The sequence below is a fragment of the Oryctolagus cuniculus genome, chromosome 4 (genome assembly GCF_051225735.1).
Source record: "Oryctolagus cuniculus isolate XC-2025 breed Fujian yellow rabbit chromosome 4, ASM5122573v1, whole genome shotgun sequence".
Taxonomy (NCBI): domain Eukaryota; kingdom Metazoa; phylum Chordata; class Mammalia; order Lagomorpha; family Leporidae; genus Oryctolagus; species Oryctolagus cuniculus.
In genome coordinates, this window is record NC_142870.1 from 6597384 (window position 1) to 6624594 (window position 27211).

A 27211-nucleotide genomic window follows, 5' to 3' on the forward strand; every position below is an offset into this window, starting at 1 on the left:
TGCTTAAAGCTGGGAGGCATTGGTTGTGTTTTCATCAAGGATGTTAGCTGGAAAGTTCAGGAAAATGGAAGTTTGCCCAGCAGCGCACCAAGGCGTTCCCCTAAATCCTCCTCGCTTTGCCGTTTTCGCTACTGGAAATGTTTGTCGAAGAGATTTGATTAACGCACCCTGTGTAGCCTGAGTTGTCACAAGTTCTGTTCTGTGTGTATTTCCCAAGCCGTGTTCAATAATATATTGAAAAATTCACGTACCGGCGACTTCCCTCCTCTACAGGGTTTCTTTCTTTGGCTTCATGGGTTGGAGTCTGTTGAAATGTAACAAGCAGCATAGAAAGAAATTTTAAAATTGGAGGTTTGCTGTGCTCCAGGTTCAGCCACGCGAATAGACATGACTTGATTTTCTAACCCAGGTGCCACTCTGTTTGCTTGTATTCTCAGCCTTTTGTTCACATTTCATAACAATCGAGTCAAATACTCTTTGTACATCTTGAATAGCTAATGCGTAGTCTCTCATGCCCCTTCCCGTCAACGCGTTCAGATTTGAGACAGAAGATCGTCCTCTAGAAGGAAAGATCACTTTGTAAAACCGAGAAAGGTATCGTCCTGCTTCATTTGAAAGATGCAGTAATGAAGATATGTTATGTTATTTTTAATGTTTGAACCTTTTGTGGTTTTTCTGAATCGAGGAACAACTTACACTTGTCTAGGATACTCTGTTGATTTCAGGTTTTGTTTCATTGTGTTGTATGTACATTGTGTATATCGAAAGGGAAACTTTAAAATGACTTCAAGGAGGTTCTTAAAAACTCTTCTATTGAAATAAAATAGCCTTCTTCGTTTTCCTGGGTAAGGGAATGGGATGATTTTACAGCCTTGTTTATAGAGTGAAACAGGGAGGTCTTGAGTCTGTTGACTCCAGTTTTAATTATGTTAGTGCAGAGCTCAAATTAGCCCAGGGAAAATGACGGCTGTCCGGTGGAATTAGGAAAAAGTCCCTCACACAGGCCACGGCCAGTCTTCATGCACTCTGGTTTTTGTTGTTGTTGTTGTTATTTCAATAAAAAGAATCAGTTAATCAGGTAGGCATCCACCAGCCTGAAGCTGATGTCACTCATCTTCTGAGTGGGATTGTTGGTTTTTTGTTTTTTTTTTGCATGATTATTTCTGAGACCCCAAGAGACATTACAAAAAACCAAATATGCTTGCCCAGCCTTTGTGAGTCTCACCAGCACGCTCCCTTGGCAATTTGTAGCTGGGGACTGAATGTTTCAGTTGGAAGCAGGCAAGGACTTTTGGGAGCTCGTGCGACCGCGTGCGTGCAGTTATCTCTAAGCGTCTGGATTTTAAGACGAGGTGAACACTTCTGAAGACGACTGACGGCTGTCGCCGTGTCCGCAGACACTTCCCGGGTCAGTCTGGGTGCGTCCCCCGGCCTCTGTGCCTCCTGACCCTACAGACAGGTGCTTCCCGCCACCCCTACCCCAGCCTCCCCACAAAACAGCACCGGGAACCTCTGAGATCCTTGCAACTCGATTCCACTTCAGTTCTGAGTTACAAGCCAGCCCCCTAAAGGCTTTCCCGTCCTTTATCGAACACCCTTTACCATGAGGGAGATCTCACAAAAGCAGAATGATGCTTTTTAAATGCGTCAAAGAAGGGAAATGCAGTTCTATCCCTGGATCCCGCTTGAGGGGTCTAGGCACCCCAAGTCGCAAGCCCTGATCTAGAGCTTAAAGGGGTTTTCCTTGTGTGGCAGTCCGGCATGGAGGGGTGGGCAGAGGGCAGGCAGCACAGGGCTGTGTTGGGGAAGGCATTGGAAGCATCAGGCAGGACACACAGGTTCCTGGCCAGGCTTGAGCAAGGTTTCAGGGCGCACTCCTGCTGTTTCAACAACTCACTTCAAGAGGTTGGAGGGTTTGATGGTAACTGAAACACTCAGTGATAGGAAATGGATTTTATGAAGTTAAAACCATGGCGTTTTCGCCCGGTGTATTGTGCTGTGCCCATAGCGGCACCCACCGAGTATCTGTCGTTGTGTGGAAGGAGTGGCACTGAGATGAAGCCAACCTCGTCCCGGGTCTTGGTGGCTGTGACGAGTGGGTTTGATAGCTACACACACAGGTTTTTCATTCCCCCACTGGCTGCAGTGGACTATGGCTCGTTGCATTCCTGTGACTTTAGGGTTGGGGTGCTGTGACAGTAGAAGGAACCGCAGGTGTTTCATGAGTGCCATATCCTGGAGCAGACCCTGAACTGTTGTCCTGGCCTAAAAGTGGATTGAGAGGCGCTCTGTGCACGTGACTGGCACAGGCTGCCCTTGGAGCCAGGCTGCGTGCGATGGCTGACACACACCTGCTTCCTCGCTCCGTGTGTGTGTGTGTGTGTGTGTAACAAAGACCATTCAGTAGAACAGAAATGTAACAATGATTCTCCAACGAAACAATTACTCAAAAGGCCACCAGAGAAGCCATGGCTGTGTTTGGGTCACCAGCTCTCAAGAAAGCACACATAAAAACAAATTAGACAACCGTGTCTGCTGTCTTCGGGAAAACACCACCTCTGCATTTGAACTTGAGGGTCGGGTCTGCTGTGTGGCAGTGGAGACCACTCAGTGGCCGGCACCTGGGGAACTCGGCATTGATTCGATAGCGGCTGTCTCTGAGTCACAGGGCAGGAGCCCTGGGGAGTCAGACCTGGGAGAGAGGAATCTCCGTGAAGGCACTCCTTTGGGGCCAGTGTGCAGGCCTTGCCTCCTTTGGTGGCACCCTCTGCCATGGCAGCATCTTTTCTTGCGAGCTCCCAGCACCCTTAGGTGCTGCGTGGGAGCCGTCCCCCCTGCTTGTCAGGACAGAGTGGAGGAGTCGAGGGGGACAGCTCCTCAGCCCAGGGATTCCACATCACCTTGTGAGAGAGTTCCTCTTTGTGTGGTCCCGTGCACACCTGTGTTCGAATCCTTATTAATCTGATGACCCTGAGCAAGGTCTCCAATTTGTCTGACCTCAGTTTGCCCACCTGTAGAATGGGGCAGTAACAGCTGCCCAGTGCAGTGCAAGCTGATGTCTGTCAATCACGTCTCCGAGGTGCCATGAGGCGCCCCCGACTGATGTGACTTTGCCTAATGCATTACATCGTCTTTTGTCTCCTGCTCGTCATTCTCTCTGGGTTTCCTTGGCCTTGCTTTGGCTGGGAAGGCCGCAGCCTCTGACTCTGCCCCGATGCTTTCCCAGGGGCTCGGCGCCCACACACAGGGCAGGCCACGCCTGGGCCTGGGTAGCAGGGAGGCGGGGTGGTCAGAGGAGGGCACTGGCAGGGGTCCTGTCATTGAGGTGGCGCTGGGCAGGCACCAACCCCACAGGCAGGCAGTGCGTCCAGGGGTCGCGGTCCGCAGTGCTGCCCAGAGCTTGGCACCGACCTGTCCCGAGGGCCCAGGCTTCTGTCTCTGGCTGTGCAGAAGTGCAGAGGCCGCCGCCTGCGTCTTGCTGCTGGTTAGGCTGGGACTCCGGTGCCTCCAGGGTCCTCTGTTCTCCTGGACTGTGGAGAATGCATCTCATCGCTCTGTACAGACTACAAACAAACGCGCCCTACAAAGCCAACATAAATCGCTCCACATCCCAACCAGCTGGGCACAGGCTCTGTTGGGCTGTGTCTTTTTTTACTTTTTAAAATTTTTTAATTTTTAAAAATTTTTTGACAGGCAGAGTGGACAGTGAGAGAGAGAGAGAGAGACAGAGAGAAAGCTCTTCCTTTTTTCGTTGGTTCACCCCCCCCAATGGCCACTGCAGCCGGCGCACTGCGCTGATCTGAAGGCAGGAGCCAGGTGCTTCTCCTGGTCTCCCATGGAGGTGCAGGGCCCAAGCACTTGGGCCATCCTACACTGCACTCCCGAGCCACAGCAGAGAGCTGGACTGGAAGAGGAGCCACCAGGACAGAATCCGGCACCCTGACCGGGACTAGAACCCGGGGTGCCGGTGCCGCAGGCAGAGGATTAGCCTAGTGAGCCGCGGCACTGGCTGGGCTGTGTCTTCCCACTGAATGTGTCTGCCCATCCTTGCGTCCACCTGTCCACCTTGCTTATCTCAGTTCACATTGTTTAACAGATACTGGGCCATGTGACTAAAGTATTTAGGAAGCAGAATGTTTGTGCTGGATTATATTCCATCTAAAATAAGCATTGCAATTTTTGTAACCCTTGTCCTAGTGTAGGGAGAGAGCTGCAGTCCATTTCTGCTAGCTACATTGCAATGTACACTCTTTATGTTTCTAAAACTCACTTCATGAGTGTTGGTTCTTTGAAAAGGAATTATTGGGCCCACGAGTACACTTAATATTTAAATTCTTCACAAAATTTATTATTTATTTTTTTGACAGGCAGAGTTAGACAGTGAGAGAGAGAGACAGAGAGAAAGGTTTTCCTTCCATTGGCTCACTCCCCAAATGGCTGCTATGTCCAGCGCACTGCGTCGGTCAGAAGCCAGGAGCCAGGTGCCCCCCCATCCTGGTCTCCCATATGGGTACAGGGCCCAAGCACCTGGGCCCTCCTCCACTGCCCTCCTGGGCCAGAGCAGAGAGCGGACTGGAAGAGGAGCAACCGGGACAGAACCGGCTCCCTAACCGGGACTAGAACCCAGAGTGCTGGCGCCGCAGGCAGAGGACTAGTCTAATGAGCCGTGGCGCCGGCCCACAAAATTTCAATATTTTCCAATTTCAAATATAAATGCCAACTTACCTCTGTCTCTTGAGTTGTACCCGATCTTTGAGCCACATTTTGGGCCACTCCCAGTGCACTCCAGCAACTCTGAGCATCTTGGTCTTTGAACATCGCCATTCAGAAAGGCGAGAATGGAACACCATGTTTATTTGCATTTCCTTAATTTTAGGATTTCATTCTATTTTTTTGGAAACTGTGAAACTGTTTGCACTAGTGGCGCACTGTCACTCCCAGATTGTCTCGTTTTGACTTGTACTTTCATTCGCACACTTTGATGCTTACTTCCCATGTTTCCCTGTTTGAACTTGGCTCAGGTGTGTTAGAAAGTTTTGGGTCAGTCCTCACCCTGTCCGTTTCTCCCTCCCCAGCATTGCTCGTGTTTGTCTGTGAGGATGACCCCTGATGCACAGCCTCGACATCACAGGATCTGCGTTGGGGGATATTTTGCCTGTCCTCAGCAGGGACTGGCCACGTGTAGGGTTCAGTGACTACTTATTGCAGAAAGAAAGTTTGACTAAAATTCTTTGAAATCATAAAGAGGAAGTTAAGGTATCAGAGGAATATAAACACAGGGAAGATTTCAAATAGAAGTCTCAGCTCTTTGGAGAGATTTCTCCTGCGTAAAGTAGAAGGAATTATTGCAATTCTGTTGATGTTTAGGGAAGCATAGGAAAATATTTAAAACTTGTAGCCCTAGCATCCTGAGTTTATCACCCGGATGAACGTCATCCTGAGACCGCTTGCTACGTGCCAGCCGCTGCTGAATTCTCTTGTCTCTCGTGGGGCTCCCAGCAGCCTGGGTTCTGTCGCTTTTCTTTCTTTCTTTTTTTAATTATTTGACAGGTAGAGTTATAGACAGTGAGAGAGATAGAGAGGTCTTCCTTCTGCTGGTTCACTCCCCAAATGACCGCTATGGCTGGCGCTGCACCGATCTGAAGCCGGGAGCCAGGTGCCTCTTCCTGGTCTCCCATGCGGGTGCAGGGCCCAAGCACTTGGACCATCCTCCCCTGCCCTCCCGGGCCACAGCAGAGAGCTGGACTGGAAGAGGAGCAGCCGGGACTAGAACCTGGCGCCCATATGGGATGCCGGCTCCGCAGGCGGAGGATTATGAAGTGAGCCACGGCGCCACCGGCCCCGTGGGTTCTGTTGCTTTTCTCCAGGGAGACCTCACAGGCTGCCCCATCACGGAGATCTCTCTATCGCCCCTGTCTCTGTTGTCTCCGGATCTCCTCCTGCTGTTTGCCGCAGCCCCCAGTATTAAATTACTGTGCAGAGGAAAGTGACATGTTCGGTCACTGGGCTGTGGAAGGGATTGTTACTGGCTACTTTATGTGGTTTCCTCTCATGCAGAAAACCCACAGGCAGCTGTTGCTCTCCCAGGGGCTGGTTACAATAAAAGAGAGAAAATGCAAAGCTCACACTTCAGCACCTCTCCAAGGACTCTGAATAAAGTTCATGGAAAAGGCAGACTGTGAAAAACCTTCAAGACTTCAAGATTTTTACACCAAAATTAGTTTATCTTTTAAGCCTCCCTTTGTACAAGTTTTCTGAGCCCCGACGAGTATTTGCTTGGTGACCAGAATTCTTTCCATATTTGGCAATATCCAAGGGGCAGTGATTCCAGAACCCGTCTCCATCCTCATCCCAAGCGTCCACTTCCTCCCTCTGGTCTCGGACTTCCAGAATGAAACTGCAGGTTGGAGTGCACCCCCCGGCTCCCCACATCCCGCCGTGGCGCCCTGGGAATTCAGCGCTGGGAGAGTGGTTATCTGCCGTCAGGCACGGATCCGTGCTGAGAGATGTTTAGAAAAGAAATCGCGAAGGCCAAGCAAAATTATTTATTTTTAAATTGCCACGTCGGCATCCAATCATAACATTAACATCAGGGCTGTTACTTCAAACACTTGTGTCGAAAACAATGCACGTCCAATTCTGGAGTCCGTGATAAAGAGCTCCCGCCCACTTGCGCCTCACACGTGCGGGTTTGCAGCGGCCCACCCGGAAGATTCCACAGCTCTCTTGGCATCTTGAAATTATAGTAGCGGCTAGCGCGTCGCACGCTGGTCCCTGTTCTTTTCCGCTTAACAGATGGCTCAGCCAGCACCAAGGAAGGCTGCCTCCCCTCCCCACCCTGGGTCCCACTCCCTCTGGGCTTTTTTTTTTTTTTTTCCCAGAGTTGAGCAGGGTGCATGTGACACGCACCTTTGAGGAAGGAGAAGCTGCAGAAACAGAACTTAAGCATTTGTCAACACAGTTTCTCCGTGTCTCAATTTGAGGGAGATTTCCCAAGATGTTGTTCCAAACTGAATTAATAATAATAATAATAATAATAATGTTTGTGGTTGGATATTGCTCTGCCCTTTTGGCATTCAAATTGTCTGTGTGTGTTGCCTGATGCCCCCAGGAGCACTGGAACCTAAGGATGGAGGAAGGCGCTGTCCACCATATTCCATGTCTTTGCAGCACCCTGGAAGTAGCCCCTGTGGGAGAGCACTGGGCTTATCTCTCATGCAAGGGACTCGAGGCAGAGATACAGGGACAGGGCTGGGGGCCAGCCTGGGGGACGATGGGCTGAGCGCTGGTCTGGGGCTGCCGACCTGCGCAGGTGCAGTCCCGACTGGCCGGACTTCCTTCCTGGGACAGTGCAACTGGTCTGCACTATCTGGTTCTCTCTGGCATTCCAGGACCCCTGCGGGGAGTTAGGGGCAGGGCCTTGGCTGGACTTAGGAAGTGGGGAGGAGCCAGCTGCCTGTGGCTTGGGTTCAGACCCTGGGTGGTCCACTTCCCTTTCTTTGCCAGTCCCTGCTTCCCTGGGTGGTGGAGAAAGAAGAGCCCAGAACTGGTCTTAGTGTATGCCTGCAACTTAGCAACTGTTACCCAATGTTCCTCTTCATTCCAGCCAAACAAATCCTCCTCTGTGGGCTAAGACCAGGAGATCCATAAAAGCTTTGCGCTGCTGCTTTTTTGTCAATTTCCACAGCAATTTGTAAACTCAGGTGTAGCCCGTTTGGGGTCTGTTCTGTTCTCTGTGTTATGCATGAAAAACCTCTAGCAGCACTGGTGAGCTCCTGTATCTGCCCTGGAGGTGACTTGCAGCCCTGCTGGATGCTAGGTTGTCCGGCCCTCCTCTGTGTGGTGGGTCTGGGAGGGGACACTTGGGGCTGTGCCCCTCTGGGCTCCCCATGCAGTCCTCACTGTGGACACCAGGACGCTGTGGACACCCAGACACCAGGATGCTCAAGTCCTTATGCAGAATGGCGTGGTCAATGCACAGAACCTGCGCGCATCCTCGGCGTGCTTTAGTCGTCTCTGGATTACTTGTCGTCCCTAACTCAGGGCAAATGCTGTGCAAAGTGCTCCATGCTACACTGTTCGGGGTGTGAGGACAATAAAGGGTCTGCCCGTGTTCAGTACAGACGCTTTTTTTTTTTTGATTATTTTCTACCCGCAGCTGGTTGAGTGCAGGGATGCAGAGCCTGCCAAGGGCGGTTGCACTTCTCCCTCTCCTCCTCATCCCTCCTTGCGATCGTGAACAACCCAGCAGGAAGTTTGAAAAACCTGAAGGAGAAGAGTCCTGAGAAAGGGGGGGTGGCCTGGCGGAGCCCCTCGGGGTGACGCCCTGGGCTCTTCTTGAATCTGTTGGCAGGCATTGCAGGCCGCTTCTCCCCAGTGTCTGGTCTCTCCTCTCAGCCCCAGATGTCCGGGGCAGTGCAAGCTTGCAAGCTTCAAATCAGGAGTAAAGAGAGAGAAGACTGCCCAGGAGGCGTGGCCTGTGCCAGTGCAGAGCCCTCCCACACCCCCTTTCAAGTTGTGTCATTTGGCTTTGTCTTGTGGGCCCTGACAGAATCAGGTGTATATATTTATCTGCATAGAAAGCATAAGAGTGGGCCGGCGCCGTGGCTCATTAGGCTAATCCTCCACCTTGCGGCACCGGCACACCGGGTTCTAGTCTGGGTCGGGGCGCCGGATTCTGTCCCGGTTGCCCCTCTTCCAGTCCAGCTCTCTGCTGTGGCCAGGGAGTGCAGTGGAGGATGGCCCAAGTGCTTGGGCCCTGCACCCCATGGGAGACCAGGATAAGTACCTGGCTCCTGCCATCGGATCAGCGTGGTGCGGCGGTCGCAGCGCGCCAGCCGCGGTGGCCATTGGAGGGTGAACCAACGGCAAAGGAAGACCTTTCTCTCTGTCTCTCTCCCTCACTCTGTCTCTCTCTCTCACTGTCCACTGTGCCTGCAAAAAAACAAAAAGCATAAGAGTGTTGCTCAGGGTCAACTGAAGCTGACTCTGGGGGTCCATGTGACTCTGGGGTCTCTGCTCCACCAATTGGAGTTATAACGCACACAGACTTGTGAGTTTTACGTTGTGGATAAGCCAAAGGGTGTGCACTTAGGAGCATGTGCCAAGCTCAGAAGAAATCAAGAAAAATCATTTTGCGAGGGTCACTTTGCAGCCAAGAAACCCCCTCTTGGTTTCTTGTGGCCCACCAAGGGGACTCCTTCAGGCCTGCCGGAAAGCAGTGCCAGAGTCGTGAGCCCACGCAGCCCGTCTGGCTAAGAACCTGGATACAGACGAAGGGCACGTGTGATGTGTTTTTTAAAGCCTTGTCCTCTGGAGGTGGAAAACATCTTTTTTTAGATCACATGTTTACTGCCTTGGTAAACAGTCAAATGCTGCAGCAGCAGTTACCTGGAGGATAAGGGGTCTGTAGACAGACACTTCCTGCCCAGATAGCAGCACGCACAGAGGCGCAGCCGGCCGGAAGGGCTCCCAGGGAAACTTCCTCTCCGCGGGTGCGTGCCGGGCTGGGTGTGCGTTCTCTCCCCTCCGTGGGGAATGCGACTGTCATTGCGGATTTTCTAGACACAGGTGGAGGCATGGCGTTTCTAAAGGAATGCTGTTGGTGCCTTGGTCTCTCCCGTGGTGGTCTCTGCTGGCCGGTCCCTAAGGAGATGTGCGGAGACCAGACTGGACGTGGCTGGGAGTCACGCTGTGGCTCCTCTGAGCACCACAGTCCCCTCCCAGTCGTGGGAAATGGCGTGTGAGCCCAATGCGTCTCTCGGAAGCTCAGCTGTAGAATGTTTTCTGTGGTTATGTAGTTCAGGGGCCACTTTAGATTTTACTTTTTAAAATGTATATGAGAGAGAGAGGGAGAGAGAAAGAAATCTTCCTATCTTCCATCATTCACTTGTTCACTCCTCAAATGCCCACAACTACTAGGGCTGGGCCACTTTGATGCCAGGAGCCAAGAGCCCAATCCATGGATGATGGGGACCCAACTACTTGAGCCATCATGGCTGCCTCCCTGCACGTAAGCAGGAAACTGGACTCTGGAGCAGAGCAGAACTGGAACCCAGGCACTGTAATCTGGGGGGTGGCACCCCAATGCCATCACAAAAGCCTGCCTGGGGCCTTTGCTCTCTTTGGTTAAGAAGAGATCATCAGATTTGGGTGCAAAGTTTGAGCTCCCAGATTCTTCTCTGTGCTGAGTTTACACCCATTATGGAATTCTAAGGAATGCATTGTTTGGGCCCTTGGAACCAAAGCAAATAAAAGCACAGGGCACAAACACCGGACAATAGGGAGTCATCAATTACCCATCTACAGGATGTGTCCTTACTCACTGGCCCCTTTGTAAGGGGAAAAATATATCAAGTCTACAAACAATAACAGTGAACAATAAACCAAACAAAATACACAGCACCTGAGAGCCGGTGCCCTGCAGCCCTGGCGGGCACCTGGGAGCCGTGTTTACACTCAGCACTTAGGCCTCTGCGGGGGCCCAGCGTCATCAGAACCCAGATGGCCCCACGCTGAAGCCACGTCCTGGTGGAGCTTGGAGGGGGTGTGGGCGCCGCGTGGCCGGGATGTCTGTGTCGGGTGGAGATCTTCTGTCTGGTGCACATACTGCCTGAGTGTTGGTGACACCAGGCGGGGAGCGGGGACAGGGTTGGCCCTGAGAGGCTGTCACCCGTGGTTACGTCCTGTCCTATCAGCAGCTCTCCTGACGTTGTGGTCACTGCATTGAAGGAAATGCAGTTTCTCAGAGGTGCTCCCTGCAGCCACGCGTTGGTTTGCATCCCTCTTCGTCTCTTTTGGAAGACACCGCCTAACACTCAGTGCCCCTGTTTGAATGCCGACTGCGTCCTTCCTCGCCGCTTGTCCATCTTGTCCTTGTGCTGTGACCTTGTGCTGTGGCCCCTCCCGGCATGCTCTGTGTAGGGGCTTCCTCCTGCAGCTTGTATAATGACTTCCCCGATCTCCTGGGCCTGCGCTGATTCCAGAGCAGCCTGGATCACAGCTGTGAGATGCCAGCCTGGGCCCCGGTGGACTCCCCTTGGGTGCCGAGGGAGGCCTGCTGCGTCGGCATCCTCTCTGGCAACAGGCCCTCCCTCGCTGAAGGCTGGGTTTTGTAACCTCTCCTCGCCTCCCCTCTCTTCCCCTTCTCTTTTCTCTTAACCTGCGGTGAAGCCAGGGCCCATGTCCGAGTGGCTGTCGGACGGTCTACCAGTTGTTCAAACTGAGCAATGACTACTTCCTTTTTCTTCCTCCCATTTCAGAAACAGCTACCAGAGACGTTTAGAAAAGGCTTAGAAAGGAGAGTTAAGGTAATTGACACGACACCATCAAAGGCTGTTAATATTGAATTCTTTCTGGATTTGTGTGGTCTCTTCTCCACGCATACAATGCATTCCTTAAAGAGAGTAATAAAATTGGAGAAAGCGAGCACCTGCTCGCCTCCTTTCCTTTGGGACAGTGAGAGAAGGACTGCCGTGTTCCTCCCAGTTCCCTCCCGAGGACCCAGTTTCTTGGGAGGGCGCAGATCGCCGTCCCACCCCACCCCACCAAAGTGCTTTCGGCCACTCCCCAGCCTCCGTTTCCCCTCGGCAGCGCAGATTCCATGCTGAGAACGGCTGCTGCTTCGCAGCGTCGCGGGGATTAAAGCGCGTGACCTGTGCTCGGGGATGCGCTTTGGTGTGCCAAAGGTGCCGGCGCTAGGAGCTCCCATCGGTCAATCGTCCTGGGCTCCTTCCTGTTACGTAGCCTGCTCCGGTTTCTCCTTGGCCCTTTCTGAAGTCCTCAGTTATCTTTCTTGGCTTGTCTTTGGAAAGGATCTTCAGTCCCTCTGCGTGGTGACAGCTTCTCCCAGAGCGGTGAGAGCAGTTCCCTCCTGCCGTGTGCTCCTTCTCGTGCTGTTCTTTGGAGGCTAGCAGAGGGGACACATTAGAGTCACGTGACACGTCCATCGAGTGGCTCAAGCAATGTGTTTGTAGCCAGACTTCCAGAAGCCCGGTTTGTGCATTTTCACGAGGCCAGAAAGCCAACAGCTTGATGATTCGCATTCGCAGGGAAATCAAGACAGAGACCTGAGAGCTGTTCACTGCTGGCTGCCTGCCCTTGCTCCCTGGCCTGTGCCCTTGTGCAGTGGGCAGGGACAGCTGGCCTCCGCAGAGGTTATGCCGCTGGAGCAGTCAGAGCTGGTACAAGCATTAGAGGAATGAGTGGGCATTCATGGCTCATCACAGTGTGGGTTCAGGAACCGTGGCTCCTTGTTCAAGACCAGAGATTGTCAGAGCACTGACTGTTCAAGTTCAAGACTCTCTGCTTAGGTTATAGATGAGTACTTCAGAAAGCTGGTAGAAAATGGAGTTACAAGAGAAGTGTATTGGTATTTAAAAAAAAAAAAAAGGAAAGGAGCCCGGCGCTGCGGCTCACTAGGCTAATCCTCTGCCTTGCAGTGCCGGCACACTGGGTTCTAGTCCCGGTCGGGGCGCCGGATTCTGTCCCGGTTGCCCCTCTTCCAGGCCAGCTCTCTGCTATGGCCCGGGAGTGCAGTGGAGAATGGCCCAAGTGCTTGGGCCCTGCAACCCATGGGAGACCAGGAGAAGCACCTGGCTCCTGCCTTTGGATCAGCATGGTGCGCCGGCTGCAGCGTGCCAGCTGTGGCGGCCATTGGAAGGTGAACCAATGGCAAAAGGAAGACCTTTCTCTCTGTTTCTCTCTCTCTCTCACTGTCCACTCTGCCTGTCAAAAAGAAAAAAAAAGAAAAGAAAAAAAAAAAGAAAGGAAGTCTCTGCATAGCCTTTTCATAATGTGTGTTCTCTGTGAACTTTTTGAAGCACCCTTGCATAGCTGTCATCGTTCATCTTTTATTTGTGCTGATCCGGCTTGATAAAAGCAAGTCCCTCAATGCGTGTTTACTCAGCAAGTAAATGAGTAAGTGCCGGGATGACAAATGCTGGAGCGAATGCATTATTCAGTGAAGTGGTTCCTTATCCACAGCACAGAACATCCCATGTCGTGGAAGAGGAGATCCATGTGTTTCTGAATGGATGTGCAATTGTAAAGTAGCTTTTATTTTAGTATGACCCTATCTTACCTCCAAAGGTGGTTTTAGCTATGGCTTTGCCGTGGCATTTGGAAGTTTCATTTTACATATACATAGCATACCTCATCATGTTTTGATAAACAAATGGACTGTGCTAAGGTTACTGTAGCCAAGAAAATTAATGTATCCATCATCTCATGCAATTACTTTGTGTGTGTGTTCGTGGGGGGGGGGGCAAGAAGACACGAAATCTCCCCTTTTAACAGAAATCCTGAGTTCAGTACAGTAATATGCATTTAGTAGAGGCCTTGTTCCACTCACCAGCTCTCTCTAGACGTATGCATGCTGTATACCACACTTGGTATCCCACCCCCAACTCCTGGCCACCACTCTTGTTTTCTCTGTGCATTCAACTTCTGTTTGTTTTAGATCTCACATGTAAGTGAAAATCAAAGCATAGCTACAGTTCCCAGGCAGGTCCTGGCCAGCGTTTTGTTACGTGACACTTGTCTCGATGAAGCAAAGCCAGCAGCAACACCTGAGGTTGGCGCTGGGTCGTGTAGCTGTTCAGCCATTACAACCCATTATACAAAAACTATGAGAAGTTGCATTTAATGACCTGTGATGAGAACGGTTCATTTTTCAACTGCTACTGAAATTTCCGGGAAGCGGTAGCAGTCTCTCGAAGTTTGTGGTATCTGGGGCGTGGGTCCCACTGGTATCAGGTAGGCGACAGTGCTGCACTTTTGTGTAAATGACATCTGCAGTGTGTATGATGTAGTGTAACGTTTTCGTCAGTGGCTAAGTTTTTTGTATTCAACTGCAAGATGATCTGTTTTATAGTAAGTATTAATTTTAATAGCAACCAGCAGCCAGCTGATCTAAGCCAGATAATAAAATTAGATTCCCTGCTGAAATCTTAAAAAGAGCAGATGTATTGTTGAACTTCCCAAGTCTTCCTGGTTAAAATGTTGGACTTACAAACCAATGAAAATGTGGTCTTTCATGAAACCTGGACTGTTAGGTTATCTTGGAAAGATATTTTTATGAACTGCCCGTTCAATCTAATCGTTTAAGAATTTGTCTCACCATTGTTTTCACTTAACATGCCTGGAACATGAGGTGCTGCCCGTGCATATTTGCTGAATGAATGGACGCCTGAATACGTGATCAAATGGTATTGAAATCTCTTCCTGCATGAAGCATGCACTTGGAAATCTGACTTCGTCCCTCTCCCGGTAGAAGCCGCAACCTAATTTTTATGGGGTCAAAGAAGAGGAAATGACTTTTCTTTGGAAAATGCTGGAAGAAACTTGATTGCCATCTAGGAGCCCATTGTTTCTGCACCTAATTGCGCTTTGGATCAGCACACTCTTCATTGTCTTCACGATAATTAAAAGGAACTCCTCGGAGAACCGGGGTTTTGTGGGGGGAGTACGTAGGTATGAAGCAACCACAACTGTTGGTTGGAAAACACACCAAAGAAATTAGATTTTAATTTCCACCCACTGTGGGGGTTTTTGACTTCTAGTGTTATTCTCAACACTTGGAGCGATATCAAGATGCTCGTCAGTGCAGCCCCCCATGGAGTCACGGGAACATGGACTTCAACTTGACACTGCCTCTCCCCTCCTAGCGCAGAGCCGTATCTTCCCAACCATAGGGACTAGAGCATGGTCAGGGGTAGGAGTTTACATGGAAACTTTTGCAAGATTAGTATTATTTTGAAAAATTCAGGCTATCTGGTCCCTGTAAGTATGGAGTAACTGAACTCTTGGCATAAACCTCAGAACTAATTCTCTAAGGCAAGTACTGGAGACTGTGCCTCAAATGGCAACATTTTGTTCAACCCGTGGCACCAAAATCTTTCTGGACAGGAGCTAATGAGAAGTTTGACTCAATGATGGGAAGTGTTCATTTGTCTTCTGGTACTGACATTTCAGTGACACTGTTAACGGTCTCAGTATCCTCTGCTGGTGTCCAGTGTGTGGGTCCCACTCCAGGTTTGGGATGCAGACAGAACATGTGCTTCCCAGCACAGCTATAACAAACGACCACAGCCAGGTGGCTTAGAACAATCCAGGTTTGCTGTCTGACAGTTCTGGGGGTCAGAAGTTCGAAATCAAGCTGCCTGCAGGGTTGGTTCCTTCCAGAGGCTCTGGGGGAGGATGGTTTCTGTGCCTGGCTCCAGCATCTGCGGGTGCCAGCAGTTCTGGGGTCTCCCAAATCGCAGGCGCCTCGCCCTTACCTCTGTGTCTGCCGTCACACTGTGTGTTCCCTTCCGTCTCCCACAGGGCTGCTCTCACTGGGCTGAGGACTCACCCTAATCTAGTAGGACCTCATTCCAATCCTTACAACAGAGACGCCATCTCTACATACGGTGCTGGTCTGGTCTGAGTTTCCTGGTGGACATGCTGTAGGCGAGAGGGCTCTTCCACCTGTTACAGGTGGGAAGGAGACAAGCAGGTGTCAAGAAGGATGGGCAGCTCGTCCCCCGGGGCTCTGTTCACCACCGCACTGACAGGCGAGGTCACAGCACTAGGATTCCTGTGCTTAAACTTCCGTATATATCTCTTAGGTGTGAGCAGCCTTCCGGAAGGTGTTCATGCAGTTCCTTTTACTGAAAATACAGTTGGATAGCGTGAATGTCAACCGTGGCATTGTGAAATCCACGGTGATAATCAAATTCAAATCACGGTCAGGCAAAGTGTGCGCTCTGCGACTGTTTCAGTTTCACAAGATAGTGAGTGTGACCTTGTGGTTCCTCTTATCTCATCATTTTAGTTGGTGAATGTCGAGAAGTGCAAGCAGCTTAGAGCAGCCCGCACCAGCTGATCAGAGCACGGGGGCAGCCAATGACTGTCAGTCTGTTTGCCCAGCCTGCGCCGGAGGAGGAGGGCTATAGGGTTCATATCTTCTCCAGCTTTTTCATGTGACTTCATGGACGTCTTCGTGTTGAACCTGTGTAACTCCTATACCCAACCATGTACTACAGTGTCGTCAGGGACGATGGCTTCCTTTTTATTCTCATACCTGCTGAGGTTTGGTACATAGAGCTCCGAGCCCAGAAACATGACTTGCCTGCCCCTAGGTAGTCAGGTGTACGTCTTCAGAAATCAGTCAAGTTCCGAGGAAAAAATGGAACTTCATCTTATCACTGACAACGAGTGCTCTGCCACATTGTCTCGGGAACAAAACCAGATTTAAGAACCAGTCGGGCTCCTGTTGTCTGTTAGATCTTTGCTTCAGATACACATGATGGTCCTCCCTGGGATGAAAACGTGGCCAGCCCAAGTGGCCAGCACTGCCCCTTCCTTATCTAAGCCTGAGGCGCCGAGAAGCTCCCAGTGCGACTGGGAGAACTGCTCTGAGAAATCCTTTCCCTGCTTCTAACTGGGCTGCAAACATGGGAATTTTGTGAGTCCCTGTGCTGGAGAAGTCGATCCCCTGTGCTGTGCTTCTACAACTCTGGACAAAGATTTCCTTACCCTCATAGAGACGGGAGAAAACACCATGAAACACGTGAATGCAGACCCTGGGACCACGTGCCCACGGCCCAGCGTGTCCCCAGGCGTATGCCACTGTCTAATGCTATTACAGGGCCAGCCTGGAGTCCGGCAGGACGCACTAAGACAGGGAAAAGCTTGGCCTGGCTGTGGACAGACCCACCCGCGAGGCCCTGAGCACCCAGGGGCTCACCCTCTGGGTCCCAGCAGGAGACAAGAGCTCAGATGGGGTTCACTATTTTGAGAGCTGTCTTAGTCCATCTTGATGACCAGATTAAAACCTTGGCAACAATCCATTGGCCTCAGACTTGCTGGATGAGAGTTTCCATTGCCATTTACTGTGCAAAGTCTGAGTGACAGCCACACGGAGAGGCAGGCTAGTGGCGTGGCCCTCCATGTCACTTCATACACATGCTTACATATTTTTCTTGTTTCATGCCAGGTGTGTTTTGAGTGTCCTACATTGGCTTGTGGCAACTCCTAAGTTCCAGGGGCCTTATCCACCCCTTTCTTATTGTTAGCTTCGTCTAAGCACAGCCCAGTGGCTCAGGAAAGCTATTGCCTGAGTGATAAGGTCAATGACCTCAGCTATCTCTCCTCAGTGCTGTAGAGGATATTTTTAACTGTAGGGTTCCCAGTACCTCCCCAGCCTTACTTCTCATGGGCCACCTTGCACAGCTGAGCTGATAAAGGCGCGGCCACTGGTTGACTCTCGGGGAACGCCAATGACTTCTCAGAGGTGAAGAAAAAAAAATGTCTCCCTTTTGGGACTGCAGGCGGCATGGCTCATGTAGATGCCCAAGCGTTCAGAAGAGTGGGACTGCGGTGAGGTAGCCCACCTGTGGGATTCCTGCTGTTGGGAATGAAAACAACCCAGGAGCTGGGTCCCTGTCCTAGGGCACCACGAGGGGACTTCAGAAAGGCCGTGGGAAAATGGGACTAAATGGTAAATTGGTTTCCGTGCCACAATTTCCATGCAACTTTTTTCCCCGTAAGATGCAACTTTTTTCCCCAAGAGATCCCTGCGGTGGTTTCCTTTAAGGATTTAAAACCCCAAGGGATTTTTCGCGCTCACTGGGTTATCAGCGGGGCCACTGCCCCCTTCCTCCCTGAACTCCACCGTGGGCGCACATCTGCAGTAAGGGGCCGTTTACGTGGAATTCAAATCTGGTTGTTTAGTCTAGGCGGAGAGGGGAAGGATCCTGTCTCTTTAATGTTTATAACGGTTGGCCAGGGCTCGGCGGGTGAAGGTTAATTGCTCCCCAGTTTAAGCAGCTCAGGGCCCAGATGGCCTATCAGGGCTGAACACTCGTAACAAGATTAATCTCATTTCCGACAAGACTTCCTTTTCCTCCAACTGATTTTTTGCCCAGCCATTGGAGCTGTCATCGGCCGTTACAGGGAGGGCGGGCCGCGCCGGGCCGCGGACGCGGGGAACAATGCACAGCGCTGTCCTATCTCCAGGCACACCTTTTCGGCCAGCGCACACTTCGCCGGGCTCATAAACAGCAGGACGCGGCCAGGGCTCACTGGCCCCTGTGCGCAGCTGAGGCTGGACCTGGCTGGCTTTCGGAGACTTTTAAAAAAGGGTCCCAGGGTTGAGTAGTCTGGTTCCCGAGACCCCAGCCAAGCAGAGGGGTCGTATGGTGCCCCTGGGGTGGAGGCACCTGTCTGTAGCTCCTTCCTCTGAGTCCTGGGAACACCCCCCACCCCGGGGTTCTGTGACTACAAAGATGCCATAAACTCCGCCGTATGCAGGCAGGGCTTTCTTGATCTGGTGGCAGGTAGCTTTATCTCTTTAATGTGTCTCGAGAAATTCTTCCGAGACTGCGGGCGAAGGGCAGGGTTCTTTGAACTCCTTGTTTGGGGCGCTGGACTCAATGTGGTAATTTCTCCACCAGCTATGTATCTACTGCTCTCCTTCCCCATGGCCATGGTGGCCGGTGGTGTGGGGAGTATGCTCTGAGCAGCAGGAAGAATAGGCCCAGGGTGGGGGCGGGGGCAGGGAGACAAATTGAACACAGTCCAACCAAGATACAGTGCCAGGGGACATCAAAAAGTTCGTGGCAAACAGAATTAAAAGAAAAAAATTGAAACCCAGGCATGATTTTTCCATAACACACATCTCTTGTGAACTTTAAAGACTCCTTGTGTGCCTGGATGTTAATTTGTTTTGGCACAAAAATAAGCTTATCTTTAAAAATAATTGAAACTGATTTATTTTACTTATTTTGACATCAAGAGAAATAGAGAAGGGGATACCCAGATAGAATTCTTCTATGTGCTGGTTCACTCCCTAAATGTCCGCAACGGCTGGGGCTGGGTCAAGGCAAAGCCAGGAGCCCGAAACTCCAGCCGGGTCTTCCATGGGCGTGGTAGGGACCCAAGTACTTGAGCCATCACCTGCTGTCTCCCAGGCTACATGGAACAGGAATCCATAGCCGGGAGTGGATCCAAGGGTCACACCCAGACACGCCCGTACGGGTGAGAGGCGGGCCAAGCCTGCCCCCATGCTCATCTTGTAGTTGCATCTTCCACTAACTTTCGAGGTGCCCACATAGGTCAGGCTGTCATAGGTGTCAGTCCGGGAGCAGGGCACTCGGGCTCTGGGTTACGAAGGTGGCCAGGGAAGGCCTGTCAGACAGATTGCAGGGGCTATGAGCAGGAGGCGTGGCTGTCCCAGGAGGGAGTGCTGTGGGCTGCACAGAACCGCTGGGGTGTCTGGGAGCAGCCTGAACCTTGCACTCCGCTTTCACGGAGTCCCCACCGCTGCAGCTGGGGCCAGGTGCCCTGCTGGACGCCAGGTTCCTCGCCGTTAGCTGTGAAAAGCTTGACAGTGATGTCTTGGCCATGGTGGTACCGGTGAGAGGTAAACATACACAGAAAAGTGGAAATGACCTGGTCACCTTGCATCCTGCTGCCAGCCCACCTCCTGGGCTGTGACTCTTCTCCTGGCCCTGGCTGACTTTAGCCAGTGCACAGTCAGTGCAGCCGAGGGCGTGGCTGCTGTGTGGTCTGCGGCTACACACTCTGGAACCAGGCAGCAGGGCGAGAATTCTGGTCCTTCGTGCCAGTGTTCTGTAAGCACCTTGTTTAATGTGTGCTGCTTTGGGAGGCTGATGTGCAGGATAATGAATTTATCACACAGGCATGTCAGCAGGGCCATGGTGTTCCTGCCATTAAGGTTGACTGTTACCATTACAAGGGTCTTGTCTACCAGATTCCACCCATTTTGCGGAGAAAATGAGCTACGTCATCATTAAGCCGAGATATTTTTAAGCAATAGAGCTAAGCCTTTCATGTTGCCTGTTTCTTTAGACTGAAAATGGGACACACAGTTGCCGCCTTCCACACAGGTAGACATCTCTCGGTGACCTTGTCAGGGCAGGTGCTGCCTGTCCCCCAGGCTTCTTGTGGCTCCATGAGACTTTTAGACCCACAAAAAGCACAGGGTTTTCAGGGAAAGAAGCTGGGGGTGGAGGAAGAGGGAGCAGGTGGAAGCTGGGGTCTCTGGTGCTGCACCTCCCCTCGTATGTCCCAGGGCCAGGGGACCGGCCCCTCCAGGCACCCACGGAGGCTCTGCACCCACGGGAGACCACCCATGCTCTGCGTAGATGCCCGGTCAGCCTGCACACTCTGTGTGCTGTGTGATCCCCAGCGAGGGTGGCGCCCAGCGGGATGCCAGGACCCCTGACCCCCCGGACACGCCCATGTGTGTTGGTGGAACCAGGGCCACGACGGCCACCCTCTAGGGTGCTCTGTGGGTGACTCACGTCTTGGCCAGAACCTCCGCTCCCAGATTTCAGGGCCCTTTCCAGGGAGGGAATTGTCCCCAGCAGACCATGTCCTTGTGAGTAGACTTTTCGCCGCTCTTCTTTATCCCTGCTGCCAAGGAAAGAACAAATCAGTGGGCTCAGTTCTTCCAGCTCGCTTCCTTTCTTGGTGATGCATAGCTGGGAGGGCCCTTCCAAAAATATGCAGGAAACATGCAAAGATAAGTTAGTTTTGGTGTGAACAATTTTTGACATTCATGTACAAGTTTTTTTCCAGAATATACATTTTCTATGACCTTTTAAATACCCCCCATATGTATGGGTCTGAATTTTTTTTTACATAAATAACCTTTTAATTCCTTTTCCCAGGAATGCTATGAAGTACCTGTGTGTGTGTGTTATTTATTTATATAGATTTAGTTTCAAACTCGCGCATTTCATGTAGGTAGAACTGGAGTGATCTTTAATGTCTGTTCTATACATTTAAATATAACTTGATTTCATAGAATGATAATATCCCCAAAGCACATCTCTCAGAATGGCGGTTGTTTTTCCCCTCGCTCTGTTGTTTTCTCTGGCCACAGAGGATATTTCCTCCTAGACATTTGTAAAGGCTCTGAGTATTGGGCACCCTCAGATTTGAGTCAGTTTCCCATATGTTGTGATGGGGTTAAGTTTGAATCATTATTATTTCGTCACCCTCCGGTATCTAAAATGATGGTTTTCTTACCAAAAGTATATTCATCAAAAAGGGGGTGTCTTATGTACAGAAGTGAGTGTAAGATCGTACTGACATGGAGAGAGCATGGCTGAGCCCCGTACATGATGCTCCGCACACTGCCTGGGCAGAGTGAGAAACCTCAAATGGGCCGAAGCCAGTGGGGAACTTGCTCAGGGTGGCTCGGCCCTGGACGGAGTAAGCCTGCTGTGCCTGCCCTGTGCCGTAGCTTGGGAGAGCTGAGACCAGAGCTCACATTGCAGAAGCAGTAGGGGAGACGTTCAGCGTCAGGGGTGGGGTGGTGAGACTCGGGGTTCAGACCCCCCAAGACGCACCGTCCTGGGCAGCATGGCAAGACGGTGACGGTCGTAGCTCAGCCATAAGGACCTCAGCACTTCCTTTGAGGAAGCTACAAGGCCTTCACCCTCCTGCCCTCTCTACTTCCCAGTGTGTGGCTAGAGTGGTCACACGGGGGAGGAACAGATGGCCCGGGATCAGCCCGATGGACGCTCCCAGCCCCAGGGTCCTGGACGCCCAGGACAAGGCAGCCCCTGCCCTTGGTTCACGGCCCGTCAGTTCACTCTGGGGAGTCGACCTCCACTTCTGGGGTCATCCTTCCAAAACGCCCATGTGGTCGTGTCACTCACCTGCAGCAAAACCAACTTCCCTTTACATGACCCTACTCTTCCCAGGGGCCAAACTGCTTACGCAACAGGCCAGTCCCTCAAGCCTCCCCTTGGAGCCATCTGCTGCCTGGCTCCTGACACACACACACAGGACCCACGGTTAGGCTTCCACCTACCCGTCCTCCGAGGCCCAGCTCCGGTGCCCACTCCCTGTGAGCTTGTGTGTTTATACATTGAACTCCCGCCTACGAATGTGTTTAGGGAGAGGGTCCTCTGACTCCAGGGTCACTTTGATCCCTGCAGCACAGAGGATAAGATTCTGGTTCTTGTCATTCTGTTCGTCAGTCACAGCCAAGCTGTTCGCACCTGCCCAAGGGAATCTTGTAAATGGGTACCATGACCTGCCTTTGACGAGCTCTGTTTAGCCATTTTTATGAGCAGAGCCACAGAGGGCGCTGTCCTGGTCCAGAGAGGTGAAGCTGTCAAGTTCTCTGTTGGTGGCCGTTGGGCATCCACCCACCCAGAGGCTGGGATTGAAGTCCTGGTGGCTCCTGCAGAGCCTTCTGCGTCTCATTCTCTGCAGAGCAGGCACAGAAGTGCTTCCACGGAAGGGCTGTGCTTGTGGGATGTGGTCTCTGTGTGTGGCCATTTCTTGAATAAATGTAGCAGTTGCCAGGGGGGAAGAAGGTATGGAAGCCATCGAAGAATGGCAGCAGTCACCCATTTCTTTCTATATCATTTTAAATACCCCTTTTTTGGGAAATAATTTTAAATTTACAGAAGTGTTGCAAAGAGGGTGGAGAGTTCCTGCACCTTCCTTCACCCAGCTTCCGCCTGGGTTGGCATCTTAAATAACCGTGGTACCTAAGGGGTCAGCCTCGTGGCGCAGCGGGTCAAGCCGCTGCCTGAGATGCCAGCATCCCATCTCAAAGTGCTGGTTCGAGTCCTGGCTGCTCCACTTCCAGTCTGCCTCCTGTTAGTACACCTCCAAAGGCACCAGAGCCCCTGCCACCCACGTGGGAGACCGGGAGGGAGCTCCTGGCCCCTGGCTTCAGCCTGGCTAGGACCCGGCTGCTGTGGGCCCTGGGAGAGTGACCGGCAGATGGAAAAACCTGTGTGTGTGTCTGTGTATCCCCGTCATTCTGCCTTTTGAATAGCTAAATAGATAAATCGTTATTCAAAGTGACCCAAACGAAGACATGTACATGGCTGCCGTGTGACTAACTAGAAGGCAGGAAGCCAGCCCAGTGCCGGTAGGAAGAGGAAAAGGAGGTTTACTGGAATGTGGCTACACCCTCTGCTCTGCCAATCTGAGTAGTTTTGGGCGAGACCATACGGCTTATAGAGATGAAAGTACTTGCCTCCGACTCGCTGCAGAAATAAATGTGCCGCCTGTGTTTTTAAATAAACTGCAGACGTCGTCACAGTTCTGTGGATGCTGCTCTCCTGATGCAGGACCCTGCGTGGCGTTGGGCTGTCATTCTCCTTGGTCTCTCCCGTCCGTGGCAGCTTCTTCTCGTCCTTGTCTTCCGTGGCACTGACGTACTCAAAGACTACTGCCCGGGCAGCTTGTGGCCTGTCCCTGGCCAGCGTTTTGTCTCGTGTGGCCAGAGGTCATGGATGTGGGTGAAGAATGTCACCGAGGGGATGTGTCTACCCTGTGGCGTCATGGCAGGGAGCCCAAGAGGTCACCTGTGGCTGCCGCCCTGGGCGGGGCCTTGAGCTCTGTCCCTTGGAGGGGGCGTCGCAGGGTCTGCAGACATGCGTGAACATAGCAGCATGAATTGATCGATGCTCGGAGGGAGGAGCTTTGAGGGCCTGCAGATATCCTGTTCTCCTCCCAGTGTCTCGCCCTCCTCTTGGCCCCCTCGGCGGGTCCGGCGCTCAGCAGTTAGGCTGTGGTGTCCTAATGGTGGGTTCCCGTTTCTCCCCTGCCTTCCATGTTTACTGCTTGGGGTTCTTCTTCCAGCAAGCGTGGTCTCCTCTCCTTCAATTCACTTATTTAGGTCCATTATTTATATCCCTATGAAACTTGGATACTTATTTTATCCTTGGGTTATGGTCCAGTGCTCCTTATTTTTTAGTTGTTGAACTTGTCTGAGCTTTGGCTGTTGGAAGCATCCGCTTCCATTTGACATGTCCCTAAGTCTTTCTTTATTTCATTGGGTATTTCCTCCTTTTATTTGGAAGGACAGATGCTCCTTAACTTACAATAGGATTAGATCCCAATAAACCCGTTGTCAGCTGAAAATACTGTAAGGAGAACAGGCACTGAGTCCCTCTCACCCACCAAACACGCAGGCATGCGAAGTGAGTGAGCAGGCTGGAGTGCGGAGCACTGGGCTGCCTTCAGCTAGGGCCGTGAGGAAGAGACGCTGACTTAGCTGGGCTTCTTTCTCCCCCTGCCTATGTAATGAGAGTGCTGTTCTCACAGAGTCTGTTTTCTTTCCTGTCCCTCCCGACTCTCTGAGCCTCCATCGCTCACATCCCCAGGTAGAGCTGCTCAGGGCATCCCTGCACCAGGGACAAGCTCCGCAGGGGACGCTGATGCTGGCACCGTGGGGGGGAGCCTCACCAATCTCCCTGGGTGTGTTTGTGTAGCTGACCCAGAGCTTGAGAAGTTACAATATCAGACTCACAACACAGTCCATATATTTGTTTCTGGATGGTAACCATAAAATGTATCTTATTGTTATATGGAGTGGTTAGTAGAATCAAGCCAGATGAAAGTCATTTATTAGACTGTAAAGTGCTCAACATACAAGCAACCTAGGATACGACTTGCACAGTGGCTGCCGTCATATCCCCGTCTCAGAGTGTGAGAATGTAATATTTTATGTGAGCAGCTTCAGTGGGGTAGAGTGGGGCATCATTTCGTTCATTCACTTACTAATTCACTCTCCAAATGTCTTCTATGTGCCCTGGCTTAATATGGGCTCTGGGATTCAGTCTGTACCTGGTGGATTTACCTTCTGGTATATCTAGTCTCTGACATAATGATCAAGTAACACACACACACACACACACACAAAGTTAAAAAAGGGGCCGGCGCCATGGCTCACTTGGCTAATCCTCCACCTGAGGCACCGGCATCCCATATGGGCGCTGGGTTCTAGTCCTGGTTGCTCCTCTTCCAGTCCAGCTCTCTGCTGTGGCCTGGGAGGGCAGTGGAGGATGGCCAAGTGCTTGGGTGCCTGCATCTGCGTGGGAGACCAGGAAGAAGTACCTGGCTCCTGGCTTCGCATCAGCACAGCACCGGCTGTAGCAGCCATTTGGGGGGTGAACCAACGGAAGGAAGACCTTTCTCTCTCTCTCCCTCTCTCTCTCTCTCTCTGTCTAACTCTGTCAAATAAAAAAAAGTTAAAAAAAGAAAGTAACACATGCCCAGATGTATTTGGCCAAGGTATGTAAGTCAAGTCTTTACCCAATCGGATAAAGCAAGACAAGGATTTAGATGGTGACAGAGAAGCCGCAAGTTTGGGAAGGTAGCCAGGTCACCTGTTATCTGTGAGCATTTCCTAGCACAGTCCCTGTTTTGAGATAGGTTTGTTGAACACTGGTATATCCACACACTGTTCGAAATGGAATTGCTTTCTATCATTAGCAAATAGGGCTTTGAGTTATCTTCAAGTTTTTGTCTACGAATTCTCAAATTTCTCCTCTTACTGTTCAAGATAAGGTAAGAAGAAATTAAACAAGTTAAATGAAGCAAATATGTCAAACTTGGATTTTCTTTCTTTTTTTCTTTTCTTTTTTTTTAATTATAGAAAGCTCATTATAGTTTGGTCGATATTATTGTCTGCTTTGGATCTTTTTAAAATTTTTTAAAGGTTTTATTTATTTATTTATTTGAAAGTTACACAGAGAGAGGAGAGGCAGAGAGAGAGAAAGAGAGAGAGAGGTCTTCCATCTGATGGTTCACTCCCCAGTTAGCCACAACAGCCGGAATTGTGCCAATCCGAACCCAGGAGCTTCCTCCGGGTCTCCCATGCGAGTGCAGGGGCCCAAGGACCTGGGCCATCCTCCACTGCTTTCCCAGGCCACAGCAGAGAGCTGGATTGGAAGCAGAGCAGCTGGGTCTTGAACCGTCACCCATATGGGATGCCGGTACCTCAGGCCAGGGAGTTAACTCACTGTGCCACAGCACTGGCCCCATGCTTTGGGTCTTCAATTAGGCTTAACACCTGCATTTCCCTGGGAAAGTGGAGCTGGGACAGGACACAGGAGCTTGTGCAATTGGGTGTGACCTAAGAGTGGGACTCTGTCCTCAGTGTTCCCGCGAATGTTTTCATGAGCTCGGAGGGCAGTGCCTTTGCCTGCAGTAGGTGCTGTGGGGCATTCGGGTGAACAGTCTCCCTTCCCCACCTCGACCACGTGTTGAAGGTGTCCCGGACTTGGCGCTCAGACTGCCGGGCCCCCCTTGTCCTCAGGACAGTCTGAGTCACACCTTCCTGCACACCCCTCTCTCGGGAGGGGAGAGGTGCGTGCCCCTCCCTAGTTGAGAACCACAAAGTCGTCATTTCTGTAAGAGCTTTGCTTCCATTGTGTTCATGTCTATAGGAAGCCGCAGAACTATGTACCCACTTTCATCTCTGAACTTTACCATCGGATGTCAGTGTTCATGCAAAACCTCTGAAGTTGATGCACTCAGGGCAGCCATGTGGTGAAGTGAACCTCAGGGGAATGTAAACCAGAGAGCCAGGGCACCACCGGCCGCTGGTGAACAGAGAATCCAGCGTCAGTCTCTGCCGATGCCGACAGAGCTGAGTCCCTGGAGCTTCCCTGAGCTCTTGGCTCTGTCTCCTGAGACATCTTCGACGGTGACTTCCTTGTGAGCGGCTGAGTTAGACTCAAAAGGCTGGTTGCCCGGCGACACCTTTTCTCCTCCTATTTCTGCACGGCAGTTTTAATAGACTCTTAGAACAATAGATACAGTTGACTTTGGTTTCCTTTTTGGACATGGATCCATTCCATCCCTGCCCTCTAGGAGCTTACAGTGGGATGGGCTGTAGTAGACACGGATGTCAAAGGGCGTACAGGTGGCAAACATCTGTGTGCACTAGAGGGGATGAAATTAAAAAGACGGATCACTGACGGATCTAACAGGCAGGGCGAGTGTTGATGCCCATCACATAGGAAAGTCGCACAGGCAAGATTTCTGTGGAGGTGCATTGAGTGAGCAGCAGAGCAGGTGAGAGGCTGTGATTTCTTTCTTTTTTTTATAAGATTTATTTATTTATTTGAAAGAGTTACACAGAGAGAGGAAAGGCAGAGACAGAGAGAGGTCTTCCATCTGATGGTTCACTCCCCAATTGGCTGCAATGGCCAGAGCTGTGCTGATCCAAGGCCAGAAGCCAGGAGCTTCTTCCAGGTCTCCCACGCAGGTGCAGGGGCCCAAGGACTTGGGCCATCTTCCACTGCTTTCCAGGCCGTAGCAGAGAGCTGGATTGGAAGTGGAGCAGCCGGGTCTTGAACCAGTGACCATATGAGATGCTGGTGCCCCAGGCCAGGGAGTTAACCCACTGTGCCACAGTGCCAGCCCGGAGAGGCTGTGATTT

General features: G+C 51.4%; 1 protein-coding gene across 12 annotated transcripts in view; it reads left to right on the forward strand.

The window, feature by feature from the left end:
• Nucleotides 1-27211, forward strand: part of ERG (ETS transcription factor ERG) — a 273981-nt gene that overhangs the window by 163219 nt on the left and 83551 nt on the right. The gene's annotated exons all lie outside the window — the stretch shown is intronic.